The sequence below is a fragment of the Sturnus vulgaris genome, chromosome 2 (genome assembly GCF_052056855.1).
Source record: "Sturnus vulgaris isolate bStuVul1 chromosome 2, bStuVul1.hap1, whole genome shotgun sequence".
Taxonomy (NCBI): Eukaryota; Metazoa; Chordata; class Aves; order Passeriformes; family Sturnidae; genus Sturnus; species Sturnus vulgaris.
The window spans coordinates 90,461,017-90,488,081 of NC_142244.1; the positions used below are offsets into that span (position 1 = coordinate 90,461,017).

At 36.8% G+C, this 27,065-nt stretch overlaps 2 long non-coding RNA genes across 2 annotated transcripts in view; both read left to right on the forward strand.

Moving 5' to 3' along the window:
- LOC148224894 (uncharacterized) overlaps positions 1-27,065 on the forward strand; it is a 112,120-nt gene that overhangs the window by 39,201 nt on the left and 45,854 nt on the right. The window lies entirely within an intron of this gene.
- On the forward strand, positions 1,254-23,898 carry LOC148224896 (uncharacterized). Its single transcript, XR_015801627.1, has 3 exons — positions 1,254-1,363; positions 23,487-23,567; positions 23,837-23,898. It is a non-coding gene; the product is annotated as an uncharacterized LOC148224896 (long non-coding RNA).

Genomic DNA, 27,065 nt, shown 5'->3' on the forward strand with positions numbered 1-27,065 from the left:
TCACCTACTGATGGGAAACTGCATGTAGTTTAGCATTCACATTGTGTTGAAATAAGTCTCACGCATACAGAAACTTATTCCAAAACTGCCCTAACATCCCTACTCAGGCAAGACTGCAAACTTTGTATAAGAAAATTTCATTTCTTGTAACTTCTTTGTGTGGTTTGTCAATTCAAGTACAGTCATTTTCACCTCTTTTCAGGAGTCTTCTCCCATCTGAGTTAGATTCTAAGAGCAAAGATGAAAAATTATAAAAACAGACAAAAGACATTTGAGATGTAAAAATGAGGATGTTTCAGTTGAAATTTAGGTAAGCACTCACTAAAAGTTTAAGGTGACAGAGCTTATTTAAACTCTTTGAGGTTGTTATTCAGAGCTGACCTTCTGGCTTCCTTCACCCATGTGTGTTTCAGGAACAATTAATTTGCTGGAGCATCCCCGGATGACACTGGACAATGCAGTGACAACAACCATGAGCAAGAGTGGCAGCTGCTGCTCCTCTTCCTGGCACCACAGTTCTAGTGAAGTACTTGGAAAAGGATCTGTAAGGAAAGCGTGATCTCCCCCTTCTTCCTCAAGTTGTGACAGGAGAGGGTTAGGTTGGAAATAATTTATTCATTGAAAGAGTTGTCAAACACTGGAACAGGTTTCCCAGAGAAGTGGTGGAGTCACCATGCCTGGAGTTATTTATAAGATCATCTGTAGCTGAGGTGCTTAGGGACATGGATTAGTGGTGGGTAAACAGTTGGACTTGAGGAATGAGAAGGCTTTTCCAGCCTAAATGATTTTATAAATCTATGATTCCATGCTTCCATTCTGCTTAGTTATGTATCTTGACTGCAAGTTTGCAAACCACCCGGCCTATACATATGTGCACTTCAACAAAGAAGTATCTCCAATTATGTGGGGAAAAAAGAGATACATTTGTGACTTTATCTCTCTCCTCCTTACCACTAATATCTCACAAAAAAAAAAAAAATCTGTTAAAAAACTAATAGTTTCCTGTCCCAGTCCTTCCAGGTGTGATGCAGTGATCTTGCTCCTGCAAAGTACAAATTTTTCTGTGGAGTGTCATGATACATTTTAATATCTTTCCTAAAGTCAATCCCAGCTGCCTTCTCTAAGTAGATCCAAATGACAGTAGAGAACAAAAGGAGCTCAAGGCTGAGGATGATTCACACTCAGCAGGTTTGAATAACTAGTAGCTACATGAAAAACAACAATAACAACAAAACAGTCATAATAAAAAAAGACTAACACAGGTTGTTCCTAGTCTGGTTTTGGAAAGGCAAACCCCTACATTCACTGCATAAATGTGGGGGATTGGTATTTGCTCATTTCAAGAAAGAAAAGAGATGTTGTGGTGAGTCTTTGACAGCAGTATCTCTTGCTACATCTGGTTAATGCATGCAACTTGCATCTACTTTCGTCTTATACTCTGAAATCTGACAATCATTTACTGATTAGAAAATAGTCTGATACTATGGCTGTGTGTTTGTTTTCATTAGATTTTTTTAAAGAGAAAAGCTCAAAATTTCTAAAAAGTCTGTTTATTTGCTTGTTTGTTCTTTTAAAATTAGAATTATACATTTAGAGGAAGAAAGGTATCTTTAAATATACTTGATAGCTTATCTAACTAAGGTAGCCAAATAGATTTTCCGTGCAAGTAACCAAACTTCTGTCTGGGAGCTGGAGCTTCCTAGGAGAGCAATGGAAGCTGTCTTTGCTGTATCAACTTAATTAAATGTCGGCAATGCTTTCACAAGAACAGGACCAGGATGGCAGCAGAGGCAGGCAGAGAATTCTGGATTAAAAACAGTCTCCACAGTTAATTAATGGGATCTGCCAAAAGCACTGAGCACTTAGCCTCTTGTCGCTGTAGAGCTGTAGCTTCTGTGAATGAAGGACTAACCAAAATAAGGGACTAACTAAACCAATATTTAAAAGGTGTGAAAAGTGTATTAATTATATTTAAGAAAACCTTGCCACAGTTCAGAACCCTGCCTGATGCCATTGTAGGTCTCTGAATAGAATGATCAAGGTCTTAGTTATTAACTTAGAGCAGCCAGGATGCTTTTAACCCAGGAAGACATATTTTTAGGATGACTTGTAAATTCCCTGGTGAGCCTACAGGTGGGGATGGAAGGGAGAGACTCCCTATTAGAATTGCTAGAACTTTCCTTTTTATGCATATATCTCTCAGCCTAGAGGAAGAAGGAGCAGTTCAAACAAGCTCTTCTCTGACTACTTTAATTCAGCACGTTTGTGACCGAGATAAGATCATTATCTAACAGCTTGGAGTGAAGTTGAAGCTATAGAGTTGTTTTTAATAAGAAAAAATAGTTATAATTTAATGTAATCTATGTTTGTGAAATAGTTGTGATATATTTCTCAAACTCTGAGCCATAAGGCAAAAAGGACACTTTCAAGAAAATTATTCAACAGGTCAGATAAAATGGCCATTTTAAATTGCACTGCTTGAGGAGTGGCACTATTATAGAAGGAACTTTAGAGTACTGAGAAGTGCTTATTTGGAGACAAGAATAATTAAACAACTTGCTTAGGATAGTCATGCATTTTCTGTCAACCAAAGTTTTTAAATCAACATTGAATATTTTTTTCTTGAGGGTAGGTTGTAGGTCAAACAATTATGCCCTTGGTGCCAGGAGTCTCTGGTAAGAATGGTGAAAAAATTATGTAGTCTCTTTGGTTTTTGCCTTAAAACTCCCAAATAGATCAGGAGACAATGACAACTAAAGCAAAAACTACAGTTAAGCATCCCACAGGTACAATTCAGACCCTTTTGTAGTCTAAAACCAGAAAATATCATCCTATCTGCATACTGAATGTTACCTTGACTGTGTAGATCTCACCATTTTGCCAGTAAAGCTTTGCTGGTTTTCACCTTGAAAAACACTCTCCTCTTGTCAGGAAATGAGGAGCAGCACAAAATGGATAAGCCAGCAGAGCAGGCTAGATTCCAGAAAGCCTAGAAAAATAGGTGTAACTGTCCATGTCTGCATTATTTTCTCTCAGCTCTCCATATGATCTGTGAGTCATTCTGCATGAGAAGCTTTGTGGCAGCCTTGACTGTGCCTCATGAAAACCCTGTCAGTGTGACCTAGGACATGGGATGCAGAACAAAAAGAGAATGAGAATTTGGACAAAAGTATCACCTTCCATATTCACGTCCTCCAGTTGTTGGGACTCTTATATTCTGACTTCATGGCGTATTTGTGATTATGTGTGTCACAAAAATGATGGGAGATTGGACAAAACCATGGAAACACCAAACTCAGCATGATGATTTAAAGATGGTTACTTTTCTTCTTGTTTTCTTTTTCTGGAGGATTTTTTTCCCCTCAGGAGAGGAAAACATGGCTCTTGAACATGAAAAGTAATGTATTCTTAGTTTTAGTCGACACTTTTTTTTGTTTTGGGTTAGTACCCTGCTCTCTGTGTACCAATTTGCAAACTCTCATGCTCAGACCTGGGGCTGAAGCACTGAAGCTCCATATTTTTGAGTCTGTTATTTGGCATTTCCCTTCCAGGACTGAAGGGCTGCAAGTACTTAGTGCCCCCTGCTGTATTCTGGTCTCATACATTGATTTACTTTACTTTGTGACTTTAGGATCTGCTTTGACCTTTTGCCCTTTCATATGGGAACAGCTCTGCAGAAAGGGTTGTGACAAGAATGTGATTACAAGGCAAGGCCAGTCACCCATTTTCTGGTTAAAGCTTCCTTTTTGGTGGCTTGCAGCAATATCTTGACTCTATTGGCTTGAATATATGAACATTGGAAGTGATGGTGAGTGTCCATAGGCAGATACCTAGATTGCTGCTGGTTGTTAATTGCTTCCCTGGAACGACTGTGAATCAGTGGTACTGCTTCTGACTTTTACAGTCATGAAAGAGGACATTATCTGGCACCCCTCATTTCAGTTAGTAGTGATGTAATATACTGTAGGTGAGGTCCAGATGATACCTGGTATAGGTTTTTTGCTTGCTTGTACAAATTAGAGAGCAGCAGTATGGAACATCTATTTAAACGAGAAGCTTGAATGAATATATGAGCAAATGCTTCACTGTGCCAAGCCACACCCACCTCTCAGACAGTGTCAAATAGTTTGGAGGGGACTGTTGGTTTTTGGGTTTTTTTGAGAAACAATGCATTTGTTTTTCCACATAAACCACCTGCAGAGAAATTAAGAAAAAGGAAGAAAAGAAAAAAAACACCTCTTAAACAAAGCAGTGTAAGCCCTATATTAGGCATCAGGCTGGCTAATTGCTGAAGTATTTCCCTGTGATATATATATTTTGAGAAACCACCAGAAATATGAGGACTTAATAAGTAACGAGAAGAGAATTTATACAAAAAAAAGACATAACAAGGCAAAGTTAATTCATCACAACTTTCACATAAGCCTTTGTTGGGCAGTTGGCCAGGCCCATCACATTATCTGTTTGACTCAGTGAGTCACTCCAGCTAATAGAATTTTGCCCCGTGTTTGTTGTTGCCATGGCAATGCAATATTATCAGGCATGTCATGTTCACAGATCAGTAGCAGCGGCGCTGCTGCAGACACACAACAGCTTTCAGCCTTTGACCATAAACAGGAATTCACTCCACAGTCAGTCTGTCAAAAAGGAAGTCGGCTGTGGTGAAGAAGCACTAGTGCCAGTACTACTAGCCTTTTCCTTTTTCCTTTGTGAGCGCGTTGCCATTATCATTAAAATAACCTTGAGTCGTCATGAATTCATTCATTCACAAACATTGTCAAAGAAGGTGCAATAGTTCAAGAGAATCCAGAGGGTCAAAGAGAGGACTAGTTTTAAATCTGTGCCTATTGAACCTGGAAATGACATAGTCTGTTAGATATAATCTTATTCTTACCATAGCAAATCAAGCTGTGTTGACTGGCACCAATGTCCAAGTCAATTCAGCACCATGAAAGGTTACTAGGAGTAAAGAGGTCATATCCTTTGTGGTATTGCTTTGAGAAATAAACTTAGGCATGTGTGGGAATATTTTACAAAGAATAGCTTTTTCAGCAAAAGTGAAAAACAAATCCTGTCAGGAATCTATAGAGACTGCAGGTATTTTCTGACATAGCCATATTTAGTGTTTAAACCAAAGATATAATTGCAAAGCTTTTTCAATATTTTAAAAGTTTAATTGAGTCATAAATATTCCACCAGATATTTTAATTGCTTTCCAAGAAAAAAAAAAGGTTAAATATCTTTTTGCAACTGCATTTGAAGCTGAGAATATACTCTGTCTTGGGGTTTATAAGGATTTTCATTTTCTTTCTAACAGACATATCAAATAATAACACAGTATACATGGGAAAGTGTACATATATGCACTGAATTTGATTTGTTTGATAGATTATGCGAGATTACCCCCCAATGTAACTTCTTTGATATCAGCTGAGTTGTTCTGATTTACCCTGCTTAGAAAGGAGAATTAAGATTCTTGGATTGAAAGTACAGGAGAGAATTTTTGAAAGGACATACTGTTTTTTAATGCCTCTGCTGAATGGAAAGACCTGCTTAAACATTTGTTGCCACATATGTCCCAAAATGTTGTTGACAAGCTATACTGGCATTGAGAGACCCTACACAAAGTTTAGGAATGCATTTGAAAATTATTATGAGCAACAAGGGGATGATTATGCTTTTCCTTCTGTGGCTTTAGAGTGGTATAACTCTACATGTAATTTTAAAGCAGTTGCTGCTGAAATGCTGGGGGAAGTTGCTCCATTCTGGTAAGTGCTGTTCCACTTTACTGCAGCACTGATTCTCATGTTGCACAGCTGAGACCACCAAAGTGCTCACATTTACTCTGGTGTAAACAAAAACTGTGATGGTGCCTAATATTTAAAGCTGAACTTTGGGACCAGTCTTAGGCTATGCTTGATAAAAACAGGGCAGAAGTCCTGAGAAATAAAGCTTTTGCCCACCAGTCCTTTCCTGCTGAACAGAACGTTTCCTCTCAATGGAATGGATTTATACTTGTTTTGCATTGGCATGAATCTTCCTGTGCTCGCACTGTGGCACAGGTCGTGCAACCTGGATTTCCTTAGTCATAAAATAGGCTGTGTCTCCCATGTTTTCCAGAGAAACACTAAAATCTATTGACTATGTGGTGTATGACTGAGAGAATTACCAGTACTGGAGTTCATCAGTGGCCATGCAATTAAATTAACCCTCCTCTTGAGCTTGAGACTTGAAACAGTTTCTGAAGGAGTTATGGTAGAATAAAATGTTTTCTCTCAACTCCTGACATGAAGGGGCAGGCACAGCTTAATGAAGTCCCAAAGATTTGCAATGAAGTGAGCTTTTAATCAAATTCCTTTTGCTTTAATAGCACTACTCTTGTTTTACTCCCTGGAAGTAAAGATCAGAATTAAATGCAAGGAGGTGACAATCTCCCCTAGTTTTTGAGAGGAATGAACAGGAAGACTTTGGAAATCATTAAATGGGACATGACCACTGTACAGATCTCTGTGCATCGGCATAGGTGTTTTACAGTCAGCCTGAAACATACCCATATAAGACAGAAGGAAAGAAAAGGAGGAGTAAAATACATCTATATCTATGTTTTGGCTAGTCATAAAAGTGATAACATTAGGCTTATGTTAGTTAAAAGCTATCTCAATGAAATTGATGCAGCTTCTCTGCATGACCATCCTTTGATCAAGTCTAGAACAATTGTCAGTCTGGCTTGAAAGGGCTCTGAATGTCCCATGCAGACTCTGTACTAAGTAGAATAGAGTATTAAACAGTGAAATGTCATCCAATTCAATAACATAATTAAACAGGTGCAGTTTTAGTGTGTTGCAAAGGAACAAAATACACAGAATCTACTCTAGTAGAAATTGTGGAATAAACTAGTTATAGTTTGGATCATTACATCTTAGAGTAATGGCTGTTCTGTTTACCCCAAGGGTCAGCAGATTTCTGCCATTCAGTGGCAATCTGCAAATGCATTATAGCTAATCATTCCAAACTGGCAAAGGAAAATAAGTCATTGACATTTTAAAAATGTGTTTTTAACACATAACTTTTTAAAAGACTGTGTGATCTACGTATGAATAAAAAATTCCACTCTGTTTGCTAGTTTCCTTCTATTACAATGAAATACACATTTTCCTGGAACTTGGCTCTACTGCAAACACCTTCAATTTTATTTCTTGCATGTGCATGCCACTTTGTATTATTAGTCCCATATTTTCAAAGAAAATTTTTTTTTTTAATATTTTTCCTTTTGACTCCAACAGAAAAGGGTCTTTCTGAAAAAGTAAGTTCAGAAGTTCCACAAAGGAGATGCATCCATTTAATGAAGGAAATTCTTACACTTTGTGAAATAAGACTTAGTGAAAAATATATGTGATATCCTATGGGTATTAGAATTTGCAGTTGTATCATCCAGGTAGTGTGATGTATATTAAATGTAATTGCAGCTATGTGCTTTTATTTCTAGGCAGATCTGGCAGAAGCTTAAATGTACATGCAGGCACTGAAAAATGACGTTCCAAAGTCATCTGCAATGGTTCATAAGTTTGTCACATTCATGACAAAAGACGTTGACTCTGAGGGAAGGAAAATATTCAGCAAGCACTGAGAAGTCTTTATGCAAATCTACTTATACATCACGACTCCTATCCAGCACCTCTCCTTCCCTTTAGTCTTATCTTGAAAGAGAAGTTTCTTGGAACTCCCTCAAAAATAAGAATTGTAAAACATTTAATTTTGGCTGCATCAAATGAACTTTTCCAAATACCTTGTGGTAACAAAAGAAAAATGAGCTGAAAAAGTGGCTTTACAGAAAATGATAATTTGGGATTTGCAGCTAATCTCAATATTTTTATTTTGTATAATTTTTAGAAACAGTTGAATATGAAGAGCCTTCTAGAACTGAAAAGAAAAAAAATATTATTTATTTAAAGACTTTTCCCTGAGGCTTGCTGCTTTATGCATTTGAATTCTGACAGTAAGGTCATCTCTTATAAAAAACTTAAATTTATGAAGGTAAAGAAAACTTCTTGAGACACTCCCAGGAAATGCAGAAAAATTCAGATTCAATTATCTTAAAAGACAAAACAGTGTCTAATGAGTACCTGGCTAAGTAGAAAAAGTCACCTCTTTGTCTTACTTAAGTAAAATAATGATACACTTATCTGATTAACTGTTACTTGGAAACATTTTCCCTGTAGGTTTTTGTCAGAGGTCATTAAGAAAGCATCCTGAAAGGTCTAAGTGGTGGAACCTTAGGATAAACTCCTACTTCATAAGTTTGATTATGCTGAGATATTCAGATGTTTAGCATATGTTATGACAGAAAATGATATATATTTGTGATCTAGACTTCAAGGATCTTGACTGAAGTCAGAACGATTATCATACCAAGTGAAATCACAGTAATATTGAAAACTATGGCAAAGATCCCATTAGCTCTAGTGATCCCACAGTTTCCAACCATGCATTTTAAGCTTGAGAGCTATGGTAATGCCTCATCCACTTCTAATCATGCACATGGAGTTCCTTTTTTTTCTAGACTTGGTGTTCTTATGTTGAGAATAGACAGCGGCAAATGGTAGGGGGGAAAAAAGCATGGAAAATGATTGGAAGGAAAGGATTTGTGAGAGAGCACAGGATCCAAAATCTTTGGCAAAAATGTGCATGAGAAAAGAATTAAGAAATTTAAGAGGAGAGGTGCCATGGAAACAGTAGAGAGAAGATTGAACACTGGAAGAAGGAAAGGGGCTTTAAACAATCCTTGAAAGCAGGCAGGGATGGATGGATAGGAGTTAGTTGAGCATTCAGTTCTCATGCTGTGTGTAGGCTGAGCATTTAAAAATTGTACCACTTTAGCAGGTAAAGCTATTGCACAATAATAGTAAAGTTTATGTTCAACTGTTCTGAGCAGCTTTTTAACATTCACAGTGGCACATCTAAACAAATCATCACACTTTTAATGAAAATCACTGTGATGTTGATCTGTGCTTTGTTTCAAATGTTCTTGTTAGTTCCTCAATCAATGTACAAGGCAACATTTTCAAGTGCATTAAAATGATGCTGTTTACCACTGTTATGATAATGATGGCTCTGTAATGCCTAACAAATATTTATCCAGTTTATCTAAATTGGTCATCACAGTGACATTTCTGAAAATATTTGTAGCAATTTTATTAATAGGGTTCCATATTGTATGCTATCTCCTTCAGATTTTCCTTTAAGCCTAAACTGGGGCCCAGCTATTGCTCAAGTTGAACTGAGGTATATTTTTTTATGGTTACATGTGTGTGTTGCCATTGAAAAGTTTAACCTCATTTTATATCAGAATTTCACAAGAAGACATAAATGATTCTATAGAAACAATGAACCCAAGATTCATAAGACATGTACTCAATTTTGACAGCCCACAGAAGAGTTCATACTGATCATCCAAATAATTAGTCCTTTCATTTATTTGCACTGAATTAAAAACAAGATATTGAAAAAATTGGTATCAGCCACAGGCACTAGAAGTGGAAGGAAGTAGACACAGACATGGACAACCTCCTCATAAATCATAGCATCTTCATCTCCAAAAAGAACTGCTCTCTTAACCCACACATTTTGTGCTTGATTTTTCTGCTTTTGAGGAATATGTTGGGGAAATTAGTGAGGTCTTAGGTCTAACAGAATAATCTATTTTTACCAGAATTTCTTTTTTTTCCTCAATTGCTGTTTTGTAGTAGCCTTCATTCCAATGTAGGTGGAAAACAGTCTATTAGGAAAAGAAACAAAACTGTATTTACATTGTCATCAAGTATTATATCAGTTAAGTCAACACAATTATGGTTATAACATAGTGAACTGCCAGAGAAAAGCAGTCTACTTATTTACTACTAAATTTGTTGATTCAGTGAATGCTGAAGCTGTTCATTAATTGTTCAGCATAATATTTGTTGTGTACTCTGGAATATGTCTGAGAGAAGGGAAATACAGGAAAGAAATAACAAAGCTGAATATAACTGCTTCTCCAAAACATTTTAATCCTAAATAGTATTTTCACTGGAGACCAGGTGCATGTGAAAGTTGTGGTTTTTACATTTTTTGCCCACACAGAAATGATTCTTCATAATTTTATCTGAGATCAAATGTTCTTCTATATATTTTATTGTTCATTCTATACTTCACCTTTCAAAATCTCTATAGTTCATCTATCAAAAATAATTCCAAATTTCCCAACCATACTTTCATAATCATCTTCCTTGAAAAGATCCACCAATCTTTTCAAAAGTCCTTTTCATTCACCAAAGCAAACTGATTAAGGTTTGGATTAAAGAAAACTGTAGGCAGTAGATGTAGTGTCCTTTATTGTGATTTCATGTGGGTTGTTCCATGCCTATGACATGTCCTGAGCTTAATCAGCAGTCCCTTGCCACATGCACATTACCATTGTATTTCTAGACTGTTTTCCAGACCCTCATTTTATCCTAAGAGTGACAGCAGGGCTGCAGTCTGAGGGGGATGAGCACACTGCTGCACTGTTTCACCAATACCTCTTGGCATTCAGAGGTGGCAGTTTATCATGCTCCGTCTGATCTGAGTCACTGTTTTCAGGCAAAAGCAGTACCCTCAAGTAGAGCCTGAATCCCCAGCAGCTTAGTCTTGGCTGATACTTGGGCCAAGAAATCAGAGACCATGCATTCCTTTCCTAATCCGACAAGTTGGATGGTCCCCTTACCAAACAGGCGTTTAGAACAATACTTACACACCAAGGTGATTTTGTCTTTTTTGAAACATTCATAAATTCTCTGAACTTTCTCTATTTTGTAAAATATCCCTGAGTGTAGTTTACTGTACATTGATTTTAATAAGCATTCTCTACAGACCAATATGTATAATGTTGGAAATGGTATAATACAATTTTCCTCCGCTGAAATGCTACAGAAAATTGCACATTTTATACTGACATGTGCCACATCAATAATACAGTTTTTATATCTTATTTGTAGCTATTGATCTCAACAACATAATGAAAAATTGATTGCAATGAAGTGCACTACTTCTTAAGTGTAAATTTCAATGTCAAATTATTTTTATCTATGCTTCCCAATTATAGATGAAGCTTATACATTTATATATGTTTGCTTTTACAAAACTCTGGATCAGTAAATTAGATATGACAAGAATCTACTAGGTCAATAGAAATCTTGTTTCTCTCACTAAAATATGATTCCAAAATTAAATACACTAGTTCCCTTTCTTCATTATAGAAAGAATTAAAGTTTCTGTGTGTGGTATCACCTTCCTGGGCAATTTAACAATTTGAAATAGGGTCCTAAATCTTAAGGGGATATGGGTACACAAAGTATTTTATATTGTGGGAAAACACTGAAATTCATGCTCTCACTCTGGAACCTACACGGCAAAATAAAAAAGGAACAGCATATTCTTTTGTTATCTCTTGAGACCTTGTTATTTTTGAAGAAATTGTTTGTGTTTGGGAAAACCTTATGTTATTAGAGCTGACAAAAAATGTGAACGGCTTCCATACTGGGCAAAGGGAAGGCATGGAATTCTATTTTCTGCACTATAAAGACAGCATAACTCTATTTCTGCACCTCCTTCCTACCCCTTTGGGAAGATCAGACTGGGAAATTCAGACTGTTCTTCTGCTGGATCAAGCAGAGGTTACTCCAGAGAAAGATCCCTTACTCTTTCTGCTTTTTGGGGACTGTGGTACTTAGGACAATATTACTTCTTATAGAATTGCTTAGAAAAATAGCAAAACCATTACTGATTTAATTAAAAACGCTGCATATTTCATAATCAACCAAAGAATTAGGTGTCCATCTAAGCCAGTCTGCCTGGTTTCTTCCACTCAGTGAATAGGCATGGTGACTTCTGAGATAGTAAAACTCATCTCTTCCTAAGGTGATGAGATTGAATCACCTTTCAAAGTGGCAGTCTCTTTGCACTGATGACACAGGAAGCAGAGAGGATTGCTCCAGACTTTTAGGGCCTGTGGTTGGAGAGGGTGGATCCCAGTGTAAGGGCTGTATAGTAAATGTTGGCTTTCAATAGTGCCATAGCATTTTCCAACCACTGTAACACAATTAATAAGTTCAGTTATCTTACTGTCATAAAGGTAGATTTTGGATATATTTGTAGGACTTCAGGTACAAAACGAAGATGAGTGGTTTTGACTGATTTTTGGATATCACTAAATAGTGTCCCAGTTCTCCAGTTTCTCAGTACAGAAAGAGATGTGTCTTCTCAAAACGGCTGCAGATGTAATGCTGAGTGGAGAATGAAGAGGGCAGATAATTTACAGCAATCTGCCTTTTTCAGCACTGCCAATAAATGGAGCTTCCCCAATACCTGGAGATCATCTCAGTCATAATCTAGTGTTCAGTATCTTTTTTTTATTTCCCTACAAAACAACATCCTCTCTCTTCTTCCATATCTGTTTCTCTTAGAGGAGGTTTGCCTTCCTCGAAACAGGGTAGCTGATTACCTTTGTTGTGATCATTTGCTGAAAAGGGAGGAGTAAAAAGCTGTTTCACATGCTGTGGTACAAAGAAAACCCATTTTCTCATATATTTGTGCTTTGTACTTCTCCAAACAAAATGTTTGACAGCTAGGAAGCCAACAGTATTGCTCTCCTACAAAGAATGTTTCATTTTCATAAAGGTTGAATTCATACTGAAGTCTGTTTTATCGTGGTATTATTTATAAGGTCTCCTTCAGTTCAGCTGCCTATGTTCATGACATTTGTTGACATTTGATCCTATCCATCTTTCAAATTTGGTTTATATCTGTCATGGGTTCAAAATTGATTGGAAATCAAGCTGAAAGTATGACTTGAGCATGGTGGCTATTGTTTGCAGGAAAGGGCCCACATAAATATCTGGTCTGAGATGATGAGAGCTATTTTCCCCCTTCACTGTGCAAGCCAAATTTTGTTACAAGCTGACACTGATGAAGTGACCACGCTCTCCCATGCTAGACAAATATTCACTTTGACCCTGTCCTCAGGCAGGCAGTTGGTCCACAACTGTAGGATATGCTGACAAAGAAAATGTCAAGCATTATTTCAATAAAGGCTGGGCTTTATTATTGCCATGCATTTGTTTGAGAATGGAGTTTTACAACTTTGCAAATTTACTTCAAGACATACTGAAGAAAAGGTCCTGAGAATCTGCATATTTCATGGCTGATTTTTAAATACAGCCCACATAGGAACTTAAAAGCTATGCACATCTTTAAAGAGAAAATGATGCTCTTACCAATTAGATAATTATTGTTATTATAGTTACGGACTAGCAATCAATGAAGGCTTCAGTGTCAGCTGGACTATAGGAAGGATGCAGCAGCATACTCATATAGAAAGAGAACTTTCTCATGCTACTTAGAGTCTTGTTCTTCTTAATTTAATTCCAGGACATGAATATTCCTTGTGCACCTAAAAATCTTCCCAAGAAGTTAGTCTGAGCTGTATAACCACCCACAAATACATCAGCCAACAGGGAAAACTCAAAATAAATCACAAAAATCATATAGTGAAAGCTAAGATAATTTTCACATGACTCTTTGAAACCCAAGTGTGTCATACTGAGACCAAGGCTGAACAGTATTTTCATCATCCTAATTAACTTATTGATGTTTCAAAGCAAAGAGCATGTCAACACAGCTGTACAAGGGATGAGCACGCATGAGTAGTTGAAAGAACTATAAATATTAAAACTAAATAAACTGAGGTGGAAACTGGAAAGCTCCAGAAAGAGGCCAAGGAAAAGCTACTAGGCTTAACTGGCAAGGTACCTTTTGCTCTATTGACAGAGAGAGGCCTAGAAATTATCTAAAGCAAAATATAAAAGCAAACCATCAAATAGTAAAATAATTGTTGAGATAATAGATGTGATAAAATTATATTTGTAAGAAGGTAATTATTAAAATGGATGTTCCCCAATACAGGGAGTTTAAAAACAACCATAGTTTATTATTTATTACTTAATGCAATTTATTTGCAGACTTGAAATTTCAAGAGAGCTGGCACTGGTGTCCTGCACTGCTTGACCAGCTGAGATCAACCAAAGCCCAGAAACAAGGCCAGCAAATACAGCATTCAGGTCCTCTGAGAAGACTCTTGCCCATGGAAAAATATCCAAACCCTGTTAAATTCACAGTAAACACTGTCAAAGAGAAAAGACCTGCTAATTTATGCTTCTGAGAGAAGGTCTCATTTTAACTTCCTTAGTATTTTTCTAAGATAATAATAATGATAATATCTTACATATCTCCTCAAACTTCTCTATTGTATGCCAAAAGTTAGTGACATAAAATGACCTGCTAGAAGGGATGTAAAAGGTGTTAACTTACACATCATTGGATTACTTGGAGTTTGAGCTCAGTTCTCAATGAACATAGAAAAAAATACGCAAGTACTCTATTTCATCCACAGAAAATATATTTGGCATACCCTATCAGACACCAAAGAATTCAATCCCTTTTTCCCAGATCCTTAATGGGAAAAATAAAAAAAAGATTCAACCTAATTCCTACTAGAAAAAAATCAAAGCTTTGTTGGTATTTTTATTCCATGGATAACAGAATAGTACTGAGAAGTCTAAATAGATTTTTTTAGCCTTTAAGAAATAACTGGGACAAGTTCACCAGAGGGGTTTTGGAGTCTCCTTCTCTAGAGATATTCAAAAGCTATCTGGACACAAGCCTATGCAACATGCTCTAGGAGACCCTGCTTGAGCAGAGAGGTTGAATTAGATGATCTCCAGTGGTCCCTTCCTAACTTACCCATTCTGTGATTCTGTGTGATTCTGTCTGATCAGAGTACTCTCCGTGTCCAGTGGAGCAAGAAAGAGAAGGAATAACTATTTACTTAACTGTGATTTTATTCCAGCTTTTGAGCTGGACATTTCAATTAGTTGCTTTTTCATTCTTTTCATATATCCTTTTCAGTCCCTAAGGAGTATATTTTCAATATTAAATTTAAAAATCAGTTAGAGGGACTGCACCAGCTAGCAGTGGCAAGTGATGACTAGACGAGCATTCTGCACAATTAGACAGACTGTACATTGCTCATATAGTGGTTTATTGCACCATTTTACACAGATAACCACAGGGTCTGCCTGAAATATTTTGAATGTAGCCATGCTTCCTTCTGCTTTTGTAATAGAAGCAGTTTATCCATCCATGAACTGATATCATTCAAGCCAGGGCTGTGGTACAGGAAGACTGAGAAAACTATGTTGTGCTGACTGAAGGATCTGAATGATTCTTTACCCAGCTAGGGTAACCAGTAGTTACAGAAGAGTTGGTCTACACCAAATGTCAGCAACCTGTATGGCCAAGGGATGGAAAGTTTTAAAAATTATCCTATTGGTCACAAAGAACTTCTTGGTAGGTATTTGACACTTCATTATACCTATGCTTTTAGAAGCTGCACAAAGGCTTCAATAAAGGGTGTCAATAGCTTTGATTTGAGTTATGCATGACATTTCTGGGTTGCAAAATGGAAGTAAAATGCTATTTTTCACTGGCCTTGCCTTTAATGTTCACCAATGTGATCTATACACCATGAGTAGAATTCTACTATGTTCTCTGCTATTTAGATGGTACCAAGGAAACATTTTGGCATCACTGATTCCCACTGACTTAGTAAACCATTCAGCAATTCTTTTGCTGGTTGTCTTTCCACATCAACATAAGTAGCAGGATAAGAGAAATGTACCAAACTTCCAGTTTTGGGTTGCACATATAGGACTTGGTGTAAACTATTTCCATTCTCTCTTGCTCCAAACATTAATTAGAAAAAGGTTGAATGTGTTGCTCTGTGGGACTGTGTACTACGAAAAATAATTCATTTTTGACAGAACTTTTAGCTGAACTTCCTACTTTTACTTCTAGAATTTCAGATCTCTCTTCACTTGTCCATTTACTGTCTAAGTCTCATATATTTTGATGAAGCAAATGCCATGCAAATAAAAGAAAATGGACTTTTTATTAAGGTGGCCAGGAAATGTGATCTAGTATGTATTGGGACAGCACCTGGGAGTCTCTGAAGCTTCTTGCAACTCAAAAGCACTTATTCCTCCCCTTGGGAATTCTCTTTACACCATTTTGTTTAGTCTATAGAAGTTCAAGTTTCATCAAAGTAGTATTTATTTGTATAAAACTCTATACCAGATGTCTGCAACCACAAAGTCTATAAAGTATTTTGTTGCCAATGTGACCCTGATGGTTTCAACAATTATAAACTGAAGCAGGTCTGTTTACCCAATGTTTTAGTGTTAAACTATATGCAAACATAACTATGTGGACTCAGAGTCTCTAAGACAGACACATCCAGTTTCACAAATATTCCAGCAAATGAAATCTTGGAACTTGTAATCTACTAAGTATAGCACAAAGAACATGAAAATCACGATGCAGTAGTACTTAGCACTTATATATAGCACTTTACATCTTCAAAGTACTGTGCTAACAATATCTAATTAATCCTCCTCAACTAATTAATCCTTTCCAGATCAGGAAGCTGAGACACATTAATTACAATTATTATTTATGTACTTATATAGCACCATAGGTGTGCATGCCACTGTGCAGACTTATAGACCAGTCCCTCACTATTATAAGCAACGAAAATTAGTCTTTAATACTAGTAGGAGAAACTTTGCTTCATGGAATATTTGGAAGGAAGACTTTCCCTGGGAAAGTTTACAGCTGTGCACCAGATTCTGCTATCAGATTTTTAAATCAGAAAAAGTGGTAAAAGACAGCTAGATATAAGGAGCTATGTTGCCATTTTGGTTTTGGTGCTTTTGAAAAATTGTTTTTAACAAAAAAAATCCCTGTCATATATAAATTTGTTTTCAAGGAGTTCAGAACATTCCGAGCCTCTCAACATATGAATTATCAACAGCATCATCTGTTACTAATGGTATGTATGATGTTGTTAGATGCTTATGTTGTACGTCTTGTCCATTATGAAGGATGAGAAGATCGTGAAATAATGAATGGCTCCATTTTGTGGACAAAATATCTAAATGCTTATATTTGCAATTCCTTTTTAAAAGATAGTCTCAATTATCTCAGATTTTTGGGTTATTGTACTGAAGACATACTTTATTTACAATAGATAATTTCCCAGTGCAGTACAAAACAGAGTTTTTAAGAGAGATTATTAATAATTGTGTTAAAAATTACTTAATCTCTAGCACTTAATCTCTTACTCCACTTTAGTAGGAGTAAGTCTAAAATGAATGATACCCTGGTTTCCAGCTCTTAGACGAAGGAATATTATGGGAAAAATAGAGAATATTTTAATAATAATCAGAATGTGACCTATATTCCAATTCAGCCTCTATCATATCCAGACAGTCCTTGTTAATAGCAGGACACTATGCCAAGAAATTCAAGGCCTTTATCAAGGATGAGCTCTAGTAACCAAAACTTATTCAGGAAAAATAATTGTTAGCAACTTGCAAACTGGTTCAAATCTCAGCAGATTGCTCCTTGTAGAGCAATAAGTTGTTCCATTAAATGTAGACAAACGTAGGAAAATCTCCCTTCAATGTATTATGGATGATCTAGAAATATCTTCAGAAACAGACAGAAAAATGCATGTAATGGAAAGTATTTTTCAGTCTGAATATGTGTGGTTTCATCATATCCTATGATACTTGCTGCATTTTAATCTCAGACTTCAAGTCTGTATTTGATGTTGTTCTATCAAGTTCCTCATATCAAGTGGATGGAATAAATCTTCTCTAAGAATTTCCTAGACTGATGGCTCAGTCCTCAGAGAATAAGTTGTAGCAAAAGAAACAAAATTGGAAAAACTTTGGATTTTTATGTTTGTGTATTGTATATTCACTGTTCTTCCGACAAAAATTCAGAAACCATATATTTTGAATATAGATAGATGGGATTCAACTTTTCACCCAGTTTGCTTAACTGTGACTAGATATACTGCTTCTATGTTATAGGTCTTGACCAAAAGTGAAGAACACATTCTATCTGCTTTTTTCCCCACAGTTGAAACTGTAAGCGTTATTTAGGTAAGGAGGATGTAATTTCCTGAATTGGCATTTGTCCAGTACATGTGATTTGACCTCCCTCTAATGAAGATTTGTTTATTTAAAGTAGCAAGCCACAATCAAAGACCAAGTGTATTTTCAGAGAAGGAGGTGGAGAAGTAAAAACGGGGAGCAACAGTAAGGAATTCTAATCAGAAATAAAACACCTAAAAGTGTACTGATACAGTGTTCTGCAGTGCTTCAATTAAGCCCAGGCTGTTTTGCCTCATGCAACTGGTACTTACGAGACAAATAATATGAGCTGACACCAATCAGTCTCATGTTTTCATTAGGATAAACCATTATTATAGAGTGCTTCGGATGCATTGAGGGATGGTGAACTTTCTACTCTCAGGGTTAGTGGTGCAGTGCTTAGTCTTCCCATGGGCTCAGGCATCAGGCTTAAGCTTTGCTTTAGGTTTGTGCAGAATGCTCACTAGTCCAGTGATGTAGAAATGAGTAGCAGTTTACTGAGGCTAGGATTAAGTGTTGCTGCTTACTGCTTTTCTTTGTATGTCACTAGGTAGATAAGTTGGAATGCCTTAAGTATTAGAAGTGTAATTGGCAACTTAGAGCTGGACTGAACTTGACCTCTTCTCTAGGCTTCTAAAGCACCCAGTCTGGGGAGAAAAAACCTCAATGCCTGTGGTTTTAGAGCTCCTACTTTAAATCCCAATGTTTCCACAGCCTCAGGAGCCCTAACTTCCTCTGGCTTTTCATGGACCTAAATCAAAGCTCAGCGATGCTTTTACTTTCATGAACTTTCTGAATGACTGAAAAAGCCAATGCCAAGGAATGCACAAATGCTCCATCCCCACTCCTCTGCCCCCAGGAGCTCAACATACAAATAAGAAACTTATCATCATCTGGAATGAAAGTCCTTATTATTTCCTTGAGTAAGCAGTGTACATGTATTACCACTATTGCACACCACTACTGATAATATTCAAACGTAAGAATTCTCACCAGTCCTCATGATTGATCAGATTAATCTAGCTGTGAACTAATTATTGCTATGTTATTTAAATCTTCTGAAAACAACCACCTACAGCAGGATGAATTTCTCTGCAAAAATCTGAACAAACTGAAAGACAGACACAAAAGGAGGTGTTGAATAAGGATCGGTGCAGGAGCTGAAAGACAGCTTAACCATAGTCACTGACTATAGCCAGGTATTTATCAGGAATTTGGAGCAGCGTATCTAATGAAATGTGGAAATGAAAGAATTGTATGGAGCATAACTGGAATTTGTAGGGGCTTGGAGGCCAAAGGAGTGTGCAAAACCAGATATTGCACTGTGATTAAGGCCTCTGGCTGAAGGACAGATGCAGAAGACTGGGGGACGGAAAGAACAAGTGACCAATTTAGAATTGTAAGGAAGAGAAATGCCACTACTGATTTGTATAATTAGAGGGGACATGGGGAACCATCAGAGAAGGAAAGAAGTCCCTAGCCATATGTTTAGGGTTATGCAAGATTGGTGGAATGAAAAGAAAAAGGCGCATGAAGACAGGTCAGCTATAACTTGTTCTTTAGACCAGCACAGTGTACAAAATACCTAAAAGTGGACCTCTCTTGGCAAGAGTCAAATGTCTGAATGAAGGCAATGCATTCTTTTCAGAGGAATTTATATCAATGAGAAAGGAGAAATGATGAAAAAAAAGGAGTTTCTGAGGATTAGATCTATTTTCTGAGAATCTGCTCCTCTTTTTCATCTGTCAATCATGAGCTGTATATGAGAATTTTAAGAATATATGGGCAAGATGGCCCTCTGAAGATGTCAAGTGGAAGCTGGGATTTAAGTGGTTGCTTTCTGCTTCCTTTACTCCCCTCTCTTCATTTCCATTCTTCCTTTTCTCCCCCTTCCTCCCTCTTCCCTTCTTGTCTTCCTTGTTTCTTTTCACTTCCTCTCACTGTAGGTTCACACCGTGGAGTTTTTGAACAGCATGGCAATATATCATCAAAAGCAGCAAGCTCAGAGACAGTGCTCAGGTCATTCTCCCAACCTGCACCATAAAACCATCTAGTTCCTGTGCACTGCTTGCTGACAGTAGCTGATTCTTTGTTGATAAAGAAGGGTCAACATATATAATCAGATTTGTGCTATTCCTTCCCATGATCAAAAGGAGGAGGTTCTGTCTTCCCTCATTTGAAATCTTTGCTGAAGTACACAGTCAGCAAACCTCCCTACTAAGTGCCTCTGCAATTATTATAGTTTGCAGATTTTTTTCTTTCCTCACTCACCTCTGCCACCCTTGATAAAAACTGAAACTGTAGGTTTCTATCAAAGCTCATGAAGGAGTGAAGCTAAAAGGAAGAATCTTTCTCTGCATAATTCCAATATTGATGAATTAAGGCCTAAAGTGCCTTTTTGTATTTCAAAAAACACTCAGTCTATGCTTAAAATTGAGATTAGCTCCGTCAAGAACCAGTAAATTCAGCAATAAGATTTAATCTCTGTGACACTCAAAAGACAAGATTCAATTATATTCTGTGATCTTAATTGAATTACAAAACCCCCTCAAAAGTAATGACATTATTTTATATTTTCCCCAAGCCCGGTTTACTTGGATTGAAAAGAATTAAATAAGCCATGGTTTGGGAAAAATATGTTTGTTTTTGCTGCCTAATAATTCACAGCTTTGAGGAGAAGCTAATATCCTTTAAGTAAAAGACTAATATCTATCTCTGGAAGTGCTTTTTTTGACCCATCTGGTTTGTCAGAAAAGTCTCCTACCTCTGATATTTATACAATATCATGCAAATGTCAAAATCTGAATGTCATCTTCAAAGACCCTTTTATGTCAGGCAACCCCTTTATAGGGAAAAAATAAACAATTTTATGTATGCATGCTTGATGCCAGTCCAATTAATAAAAGCCTTTTTTGCTATGCTTGGCTACAAGCAAGTTTCTCTTTTGAAAATGAACAGAGGGAGAATGAGATAAAAGGTCTGTATTGTTTCCTTGCAAATTTTACAGTTTCATTTTTAATTTGTGTTTGGATGTGAGGATCTTGGTGCAGATGGTGTGATAGTCCACAGTATGTTCTGAGAACCTGAAATGATAACAAAGATATGCAAATTGAGAGGGTGCTTTGGATGAAAGCCAGGATATCCAATTTCACAATAGCTGAAAACAAATTGATGTGCCCAGCAAACTACACAGAGTAGCACTAGGAAATGTAACAGTGCCAAAACAAATTATATTAATGACCTGAGCAGTTTGTTGAACTCTATTGGCTAGCTTAATGTTGGTTACATTTGTCTGCGTTGGCACTTCATTTACTGCACAAAACAACTTTTGTAAATGAAAAAATAAAAAAAAAACCCAACAACAAAAAAGCACTTAATGAAAAATCAATCTTGGTAATTGCAAAATAAAGTTATACAGGAATTATTTTTTGCATCTAAGAAATGTCCACCATATTTCATATGAAACAAATTTAAAAAGTAGACACTCTTGAAAATCAGAAATAAGATTTGAAATTATTTCTCTGAGGAAACACAAATCTCATCCTATTTAATGTTTCAATCTAGATCAACATTGCATTTAATATTAACAAAAAAAATTATAACATTTATATTGTTTGATAGAGAAACATAAAGGAGTTGCTTTCAAAGTGAATATATGGGTGTAAAGCCACTGTCTGAAGTAATTTTGAAACAGTAACATTATTCACATTTTTGCCAATGCTAAAATGAGAACCTGAGCCCTTGGCTGTCATTTCTGTCTTCCCCTCCTCTTTTCTTTAAATGAAAGATTCCTGTCTCCAAGTGAATCACATTAAGCAGACTTTAAAAAATTGTTCTTCCCCTAAACTATGCTTAAATAGATGAGAAAAAAAATTCTGCCATGAATATTTGTAGATTGACTATCCCTTAACAGTTCATATATTTTTACATGAATATCTTTCTTCCATTTAGAATAGAAAGTCAAAGACACTTTCAGCTTTCATAAAATCATACATTCACAATGCAGTGAATTGAATGCAGCTTTCATATATTTCAGTACTCCATATTGAATAACATATTTGAACTACCCAGATCCATAATCTGAATATTTTTAAAACCTAATTTCGGATTTGATTCTAAAGAAAAGGAAAATTTTTATTTACAAATACCATAACAAAGTTGGGCCTAGTAGTGGATAAAATAAACTGAGTTTTGATGTGCTGCCCCTGCAGTCAATAGGCTGCCTCCCCAGCTGGCATAAGAATACTAGAGTTTCAATAGAGAGACACCAGTCTAAGGCACTCAAACAGCAGTGAACTGCATATTTTCGTTTAATTTCCAGAAACACCAATAATCCTTTGTCCATCTAAAAAAACTAAGGATATTTTATAACATATTAAATAAAAATAAAAATAGTGGTAAATGCACATCCTATCTCCCTCCCCTTTGGGTACAACTGTAACTTAGAGTATTTTTGGGGGTCATATAGTAAAATGAGAAACTGTTACTTATTGCTTGTAACTTTATTTTAATCTATTACAAGAATGAAAACAAATACTGGCACGGAAATAAATGAACGTTCAGTAAGAAGATGATGTGCCTCCACCCTTAAATGTCACCTGTTGTAGATACCCTTAGATTTGTCCTGCTGCCACAAAACTGTTCTTGTGAAAAGCACTTGCAGTCATATTTTGAACTTTTGTTAACTTTAGCCCGCCCTGTAACAAAAACGTAGGCAGTTCAAGATAATGTCAACACCCTAATTTCAGTCATTGCAATTCTAGAGATAAGCACAAAACAGATGTACAAAAAACAAACCCATAAGCAAACAAAAACCCCCAACCTTCCACTCTTCAAAAAAAAAAAAAAAAGGATTTCAGCACCCCAACACCCCATGCCCCTTTGCTACAAGTTTTTTTCCTCTTCAGTGATCTTGAACTTGAATCCAGAAGGATCCTTCTCCACGGATGAATTTGCCCTGGCTGTCAGAGAGCAATATTTCACTAAGTCCTGCAGCACCACTCCTGCTCTGATCCTGAGCCTAGGGGTGTTTCCTATGAGCAATTTATCATGGGAGAAAATTGACATGGAGTTATAGTAATTTGAAAGGGATTGAGGTGAATTGGGTAAAGAGAACAGAGAAAAAGGGAGAAGGGCAAGTAATATTCTCCTTCTTGGTCCCGAGGGGTTTAGAAAACATAGCCCAGATGTACAGCTCCTAGATCAACACTTTTGGGGGTCTGTGCCTGAAGCTGATAGTTGCATGTTGGATGCCTCTTTTTACACAAATAAACAACATGTTTATAAGGTTTCATGACCTCCCCCTCAGAAAACAAACCTTGTCCCTGTGACAGGGTAGCAATGACATACGTCTTCAAAAAAATGTGTGGGAACGACCCACATCGTTCCTTAAGCCTTCTCCTCTGCTTGTGATAACAGGAGGAGGTGATCTGGCTCTGTGAGTTTTACCTCATCCAGCATTCAGAATGATTCACTGAGCGAACACGGAAGATTTAAAAGGTAGGATAAAGGTTTCTTTGCTTGGTGGTATGCACTGCATGAAAATGTAGACATTTAACTCAACTGGCTGGATTGGGTGAGATAACACAAGTCAGCCTGAGATGTACCTATAGGTTCACATGACCTAATCCAGAGGGCTGGAAGAGAATTAAGGGCTTGGTTTTTTTTGGAAACTACCTCAAGAAAAATCTATACTCTATTTAGAAATTTTTTAATTTTTTGAAGGCCCATGTCTCCATTTATTTTGCTTTTCCCCTTCTCATGCCAAGAGCCTGGGTTCTCCTGAGTGATCTGTGCAAAGGAAGAAGTGGAATAAAGGGAATAGAGAGGTAAGAAATTTGTGGAGTTTATAAGCTTTGATGTTGTTCACCACTTGCTATATAACTTATGAGTTTCACTTAAGAGACCCCCAAAGTGTCAATTTGCTCCTTGCTTACAGAAGTACTGGGGTTGCCTGGCAGTGGCACCAATGCCATGAGTTCCACGTGCTGCTCCAGGACTCTACTGGAGCTGTAGGCACTGCCTGGAGGGCAGGTCTGCAAGACCTCCCCGTGCAGCAGGTTACACCTGAGTGCTGCTGGGACCTGCCCCTGCTGCAGAAGGTGCACATCAAAGGGCAGGTCCCACCACAGCATGTGGAGAAATGTCTGCTCCCCACCGCAGGCATGAAATGAGGTCAGAGAGTGACAGCCCCAGCTGGGACAGTCCTCGCTCTCTGCGGCGGGTTGAAAAACCAAGAGTTTCAGTCTTCAATGGAAATTGGGAGCAGTTCCTTCTTGCATGAAATGTGTAATATCTCTTTTTAGCCGTGTGCTCTCAGGCTTGAGGTGCTTGTTCCAAACACTCTCATCTCCCACTGCCTTCATTCCTCTGTGTTACTCCCACACTCCCCTCAGTAGGTGTGCAGTGCTGTGCCATTTATATGTTGCATACAATGTGTCTGAGAGAAGTTTAGCTTTTCTAATTAGGCACTATTCTATTTTAAAAACCTCTTTTTTTTATAGCAAGTTGAAGATGTGAGTGTAAATTTGACACACATTTGTCAAAGGAAATAATAATAAAAACAACAACAACAACAACAACAACAACAACAATAATAATAACAATAATAATAATAGTAATAATAATAATAATAATAATAATAATAATAATAATAGTATCCTCACAAAGCAATTCATAGCTTTATTAACTGATGTATCTATGTAACAGCAAAATATAGGTTTTAGATGAGCCTGAAAAATGACCCTTGGTAAAGAGCTTGCTAAAAGGAATACGTTGGAGCTGTCCATCAGTTGCACAGACGCACACAAATCCTGAGCAGTGAGGCAATGTACTCTCTGTCTTCATGCATAATACATACAAAATAGGTGAAGTGGTATGTAAAGTGAATTTTAATTGGTTATAATTGTCATTTCATTTAGTAAAGTATTGTCTGGAGACCAGGATATCAATTAGCACTCTATGGACTCTGTTACTTATGAAAATAGGCATATATAGACATGATGTGCTCCAGCAGCAGATATACTTTAATTAAGAAAGTGGTACAGTAAATTAAAGACCTTTAAAGTATTAATTAATTGGTGTATAGATCAGTTCTGAGTTTCAACTTGGTAAAGTTAGATCCTTGTATTTGATTTAAATGACATAAGAAATAAATGTGCATTCTATGTTGTTACTAGCTTTTTAAAGGTCTTCATTGCCACAACCATGTTATCTTAAAGATGAAATAAATATAGTACTTCCGAATACAGCATTTAAATTTTATCATAAACTAGAGCTGCTTAAAGTTATCATTTTTTCATACTAAAATATCAACCAGAAGTGTTTTGTCAGGAGTCTTTATCCTGTTCTTTGTGTGTATGTCCTTCACATCCCTTGGTATTAATAAACACCCGAGCATTAATAAGCTAAAGAGAAGTGACTTATGTATTCTACACTATTATTAAATTGTTGGTAACCAAGGCAGGTATGTTGGTTAGGTTTTTTTACCACCTTCTTCTTTTCCATGGGGGATGAAGAGGGACCTGTCCCTTTTTAACCATTTGCTCTGAATGACTTTTATACCCAATATAAGTGAGAAAAGAGGATGAATGTCACCTCTCTTCTCTTTCTCCTCCTGTCGATGCATACTCCTTCTTTTGATTGACAGCTACTAATAACCTTCCTGCCCTAAGTGCCATGGAGACACTTTATTAGGACAAACAGCCAAGGAAATCTAGGAATGAAGCCAAGCCTGCAGTGAGTTATTATCGGGCTTGTATTTATCTCAGCTTTGTAATTTTTTTCAGTGATATGCAAATCCTGAAATAGATCTTCTTCTGTTGAAGGACAGGTCCCTCTGTTAATTGATCCACTGAGATTCAGCCTAACCTCTTTTAGCTATCAGCCAGGAAAACAGGCTACATAAAAGAGTCTCAGTGCTGTATACAGTTCACATAAATTCACAGTACATTCTACAAGGAAAACTTCCGCACAGAAAAGGCATTTTTAGTTCCTGAACATATTTTACATATCAGTGTTATCTGCATAACAGATCAAACTGATTTGTTTATTTGTTTATTAGATATGTATGAGGGTACACTCATAATCAAATGCGATTTTAGATGGAGCTTACTTTCTTTCTGGAATGATACACCACAAACATGTATTGTAAAAACACATTAAATGAAATTCAGACATAATGAAAATGCATTTGTTCAAAATCACCATTAAAAAAAAAAAGCTGCATTACAGAAACACTTTATTACTGAGCAATTTGACTGCTTGGGAATTAGCAACACAGGTGCATCTCCCACATGCCTTAAGATTCTGCAAACATTTTTTGTTTCTGTGTGGAGATTTGCAGCAAACAGGTAACATTGATTCAAATAGGTTTTTAATAGCATATTAATAACAGCAGCAAGTTGGATTTACTCCTGCTTTGTCTTTCTATAGAGATAGTTAGTAAGCAATCTATTTGACAGAGAGTAGAACTGGTAACAAAGGAAAATGTTCATGGAAACACCAATAATAAAATAATAATAATCATTACAATCATAGTAATATTAAAGAGTCCAGTATGAAAAGGGATCAGCACTAAACGTGGCATTATTTTTAGATTTACATAGCATCTCTTGTGGGTAAGAATCCTGAAGATCTTCATCAACCCCTGATGTAGTGGCATCAGTACAAGTGTGGCTATTGCTGAGACAGGCAAGATAGCCAAAGAAAGGGCAAATTTGGAAGAGTGAACAGGAGTCAATAATGCTCACATATTGTGGACCAGCTTTCATTCTGACACCTCATCTAAACACACCAACACGAAGTACATGGGAAATCTATTACCAAAACCTTCCTGGTTTCTCAACCTGAGAGACAGAACAATGTGCAGTAATGAGGTGTGAAGCACGAAAGCCTGTGCTCTAATCCCAGCTCTGCCCGCCAAATTATGTCATGGCCTTGAGCAAGTCATTTCACCTCTGCTACTTTAAAATGAGGATGATAAGCCTTACAAGGCTC